This window comes from Hydra viridissima, unplaced genomic scaffold (assembly GCF_058129835.1).
Source record: "Hydra viridissima isolate aposymbiotic clone 2 unplaced genomic scaffold, HvirCarnegie_v1 scaffold_1, whole genome shotgun sequence".
Taxonomy (NCBI): Eukaryota; Metazoa; Cnidaria; class Hydrozoa; order Anthoathecata; family Hydridae; genus Hydra; species Hydra viridissima.
This window is the reverse complement of record NW_028324300.1, coordinates 9,559,323-9,565,053: the sequence shown is the minus strand read 5'-3', so window position 1 is coordinate 9,565,053 and position 5,731 is coordinate 9,559,323. Positions and strand designations below refer to the sequence as shown.

Sequence of the window (5,731 nt, the reverse complement as noted above, 5' to 3'; positions counted from 1 at the left end):
TTTTTGCCTCGTTTATTTTTGTAAATAACTCTTGTTACTTGGAATACTTTTACAGATAAAGAATTTCTTTCTGTTAATTTTTTTTAATTCAAACTTTCACAATCTAAAAAAAATTTGATTCAATTAATTTTTTTCATGTTTCCGTTATTTTGACCTTTTCCTAGGTTTGAAGCAATCACATTGATCTGTTTCTAGGGGTGAGAGTTAAGGTTAGTTTTAGTCTAACTAAAATTAGTCGACTAACTTTTTAGTCGAACTAAGTTTAGTCGACTTAAACAAGATTTAGTGCCACAAAAAAACTGAATATCCAAAATCATGAAATTATATGAACATAATATGAATTATGAAAAATAAATAAATTTAAAGATATTCATCAAAATTTATTATTTTGTACGTAATATTATTAGTGAATAAAATTGTTTAAGTCGACTAAACTTAGTTCGACTAAAAAGTTAGTTGACTAGGTAATTTATTAGTCGATTAGGTAATAAAATTGTTTTGTTTGTACCTAGTATTGCCCCAATTTTTCTTTTATTGATTTCAATAAAAATTGGTTTGTTAGCAGAACAGCTCCGTCAAAAACAGCTGATATTTTATACCGAAAACATAATTAGTTAATAGCATTTTGATAATAGTTTTTAAAAGAAAAACAAAATTGAGAGTTGAACAAGATATATGTTCAATTACGCAATATAGAAATAATAAAAAGCATTAATTGCCTAAATGTTTCAATCTTATTGTTGTCATTGTAAATACCTGCGTTTTATGAGTGTAGAACGAAATAAATTAGGTATTATTACTTCAAAAAATCATTGCAGGTATTATATAAAGGAAATCCGAAAATGCTTCTGCACATAACACACCTTTGAAAAACATGGCACCATTTTTTTTTATAAATTGATTTCACATGTGTTTTATAATTTATAATTCACTTTAATTAGAAATTGAAAAAATCAGATCTAAACCGCTTTTCATTGAAATTTAAAAGACTTAATAATAATCACGGGGGACTAATTACCCAGTAAACACGCTTTAGTTGGTCCAACTGACGGGCCAGTATTGGCTACAGTTGGCTAACTGTTGGCATTTCTTGCCAACCATTAACCGACTGTATACCGCGTGTTTTTGAATCGTAAGTTTCCCGTAAGTTTGTAAATGTATATTATAAATATATTCATTTAGACCATGCGACTAATTATCAAAATTATTCAAATAGATTCATTCAATGATTAAAACTATTCAATAGAGTTAGTTTAGTTTGAAGCTTTTTATCATTTTTTTTTCTTTCAAACGCTTTTTCTACCCTTTAATTAAACTTTTAAACTCAAACTCTCGTACACCTCTTAATATAACCGTTACGCTGGTAAGTAGAAATATTTTACATTTATCCATTAGTGACACATTCAGATATAATTTTTGACATTGGTTGAGTTTTTAATTTATTTTTATGATGACACCATTGTTGTATTTGTATAAGATATTTTAGCTCTATTTTAACTATTATCAAAAGTTTAAATACAGCTAAAATGTATATGTGCGTGTATAGTAGTATGTTTATGTGTGTATTTCTGTATGTATATGTATGTTTGTATGTATCTATATATATATATATATATATATATATATATATATATATATATATATATATATATATATATATATATATATATATATATATATATACACACACACAGAGTGTCTGCCAGATCAGGGGAATTCAGGGAAAAGTCAGGGAAATCAGATATCTGCAAAAAATCTAGGATAATCAAGGAAATTAGGTTGAATTTTAAAAAAATCAGGGAGAAATCAGGGAAAATGGCTCTTCATCAAACTTACATAACTTAAATAAGTTGTACATAGTACATGTAATATAAAAGTTTATTTGGCAGATAGTTTTATGAACTTCACTTGCATCAAGCGAATCTTGAATCTTCACTTGCAAAAATGTAAACAATTATACAACCCATATTAAATGTATCAATACTTGATACATTTAGTGTGGGTTGTATTATTGTTTACATTTTTGCAGTTGAAGAGCATTTTTCTAAACGAATCTAGGTCAATTTTTGTGAAGTTGAATTTGGGTAACTTTAAATTAAATCAAGGAAAACAGGTAGAAGATCAGGAAAGTATCAGGGAAAAGTCAGAGAAATCCACCTAAAAATATTGGCAGACATCCCTATGTATTTTGTATATATTGCATATAATATATGCCATATACAATATTGACATAATATGTGCAGTATATAAATAAATGGTATATGCAATTGTATATACAATATGACATATACATTTCATATTAAGCATATATAACATTTATATTATATTATATATATATATATATATATATATATATATATATATATATATATATATATATATATATATATATATATATATATATATATTCATATAATGCATATAATTATAGCATTTTATTAAAAGGGACTTCGACTTCTGAAAACTATGAGAAAACTGTTCAAAATTTTGGGGATCAGGAAAGTAAGGTTTTGGATAAACTATTTGTTTTTTTGTTTTTTTTTGTTTGTTTTACTACTTGTTATACATTGTGTATGTGTTACGCATACATACATTGATTATGATGCTGACATATTGACAAAGGAAAACTATTTATATTTTTTGTAAAAAAAATTAATTTGTGTTTTAATATAAGTCATAAATGGATGAAGGCTTTAAAAAAATACATATTTCATGTTACAAAAATACACATTTCTACTTTTTTATGCAGATAAAGGTTTTAAATAACGCTCTTTTCCATGGCCTTAATAACACAGCACAAAAATGTGCTAGAATACCATTTTTACAGCAATCAATTCACCTACAGGGATAAATAACATAAATGTTTAAAATTTTAACTCCAAATATTTGAGTTCCATAACACCTTTATCCATGTATGTCTTCAATTTAAAAACTAGATTGTGTTTTTGAAACCAGTTTTCCAATAAGATTCAAATGCAATCAAATATTATTTAATTATTTATGTATGTTTATAGAGAAGTTAGCAGCTTTGGAGTTAAGATTAACAGAACTGGAGCAAAAAAATAATTTTTTAGAAGTTCAAAGTTTTTTGGATAATGAAGATATTGTTGTTCCCCTGGCCTTCCAATGGAAAGTAAGGAAGATTTGGAGAGGCTTAACCTTATGATACAGATGAAATCTGAGATGGCTCTCTATAAAGTTTGAAATTATTTTTTGTATTATAATGTTTCTAGCAGTCTTCAGGTTGCGTTTAAACTAGTAACTATTATTTTATAAGATCAAAGATAAGTTTTTTTATAAGTCTTATAATTGTAATTTATCAAAGGTAATTTAATAATACCTTAGTTATATTATACCGCATTACATTTTCATTTACCTTTGAAAAAATAGTTTAAATAAAAAAGTTGTAATATGTAGCATTATTTGTTTTTAGGTCGAATATCTGCGTTCTATTGGCGGTAAAGTTGAACGTCCAAAATACATATGATGTGTGTTGGGAGCCATGTTTTCCAAAAATTTTAGCGTTTTATGTAATCTAAACGGATCTTCAAGTAAGATGATAGCTACTGGAATGGGCAAGGTTAAGTTGCGATGTTATCATTTTGTGTTAAAGTGCTTACTATGTAAGTATTACTAGTTATGTAAATTTTTAGTCTATTAAAGTCAACTGTATTTTTATATTTACAAAAATATGTTTACAACACTAAGAAAGAATATAATATGTTAGTACTTATGACAATTACCAGTGTTGTCATTAGTTGTAAATTTGTAAGATATTATATTCTCCCTTGGTGACTTGAACTTATTATCATATGCACATATTTTTAAAACTGCTAACCAGTTAATGTAATTCTTGATTTGCAAAGTATACATATAAGAGCTTAAAAATAACTTAAAAATAATTTATATTTAAACAAAAAATAAATTGAGTTTTTAAATTTATTTTCATTTTATTCTTTTAGCAGCAGTAAGAATTCAGTATCTTAATTCCAAGGATAAAGATATTTACCCGATGGTTTCAAGATGGTTTCAGGGCGCAAATGATCAAGGAGATGGGCGAATAAATAGACAGACGAAAAGCAAGGTTATAAAAAATCAGTTGCAGTTAATCAATGAAAAGAATATTTAGTTATTATTTTCTTTTGAAAATTTATAAAAGCTTATTTTTCTTGATTTTATTTATAAATCTAATTTTTCTTAATTATTATTAATAATTATCTAATAAATCGCCAGGTTTTTAAATATTAGCGTTTTACAATATTATTTTTAATTAAAGTTGCCAATATTAGTTTCAAACCTTTAATAATATTAACTACAATAATAGAATATTTTTAGTTCTTTATTTGTAAATATTTTTCTTTAACGGTCTGGAAATAAAAGTGTAAAAAATTTGTTCTTTTTTTTGTATTCAACTAAGTTATCAATAAATAATACAATATTTTGTGTCGACAGTAATACTGTTTGGTAAAGTCTGATATACAAACAATCACTATTAGATAGAAAATTAAATATGAAAAAGCAAAGTTATACTTTGTTATTAAGCAATATTCAAAACATGATTTATAACTTTTGCACTTTCAATTTAAGCGCAAAAGTGAATTTAAGAAATCGCGAAAAAAAAATCATATAGTTGGGCCGGTAATGGTACCAACTGTTAGCCAACTGTTTTATTACTGTTGGGCCGTTAATGGCAAACAATTGTTTAAAAACAGTTGGCTAAGTGTTGGTAAAAGCGTTACGTTTTTTTCACGGTACCAACTAAATAGCCGACTGTTGGCCCAACTGTAGCTAATAGTTGGTTATTAGGATCGGGCCAACTACTTACCAACTGTTCGATGTTTACTGGGTATATTGTATAACTACTAATGGTTACCATTATGTAGCTACAATATGCAATCCATATAGTATTTGTATGTGTAGCCATTACAAATTCTACCATTACACTTTAATCATGGTGGAAGATCTCTCTCTTTCTCTTTACATATAATATATCTATACAAAATATAAAAATATTCTAAAAGAACACTTTTGAAATTAATATTTGTAAAGTACTTTTTCTATATAATAAAGATGTGATATAGGTTCCTCAAAATCATTCAATTTGCCAAAAATGTTAGGTTTTATAACAGTCCTATTCCCTATATAATGTGTAAAAAAAAAGACGTAATTTGCTACACGCGCATTAACTTTATTGATATTTTCATGAATACAATAAATTTAACAAAGTAAATGTTGATTTTAGTTTATTTTAACTAGTTTTAGAAAGTAATCTTCAAAAATGGACAAGACATGAAAGATAGGAGACATTTAATCTCTGGAAAAGCGCTTTTTATATGATTTTCTTCTATGTGAGCTATTCGGGCAGTCACGCTGTAGATTCCAGCAGTAATCAGCCATCATATGTCTGTCCCATCTGCCTTGGTACCTTGGTATCTGCAGATCTTTCCCTATTTTTTGCTAGATTTTTTTTTTTTCTCTTGTGTATAATATATTTCTCTTGTGATAATATATTTAAAAAAATAATATTATCAATATAAAATATATTTTATATTGATAATATATTTAAAAAAATAATATTATCAATATAAATATTTAAAAAAATAATATTATCCATATAAAATATATTTTATATTGATAATATATTTAAAAAAATAATATTATCAATATAAAATATATAAAAACATAAATTTATTTTTTTAAATATATTATCAATATAAAATATATTTTATAT

General features: G+C 25.5%; 1 long non-coding RNA gene across 4 annotated transcripts; it reads left to right on the top strand.

The window, feature by feature from the left end:
- Positions 1–219: 219 nt before the first annotated feature.
- Positions 220–4,594, top strand: LOC149893266 (uncharacterized). Of its 4 annotated transcripts, XR_016446060.1 has the most exons (6): positions 220–234; positions 440–1,143; positions 2,446–2,502; positions 3,015–3,198; positions 3,434–3,623; positions 3,963–4,594. It is a non-coding gene; the product is annotated as an uncharacterized LOC149893266 (long non-coding RNA). The 4 variants fall into 4 exon arrangements; XR_016446054.1 differs by lacking the exons at positions 220–234; positions 440–1,143 and adding an exon at positions 1,171–1,363; XR_016446052.1 differs by lacking the exons at positions 220–234; positions 440–1,143 and adding an exon at positions 1,171–1,363 and having other exon boundaries at positions 2,432–2,502.
- The last annotated feature ends 1,137 nt before the right edge of the window (positions 4,595–5,731 follow it).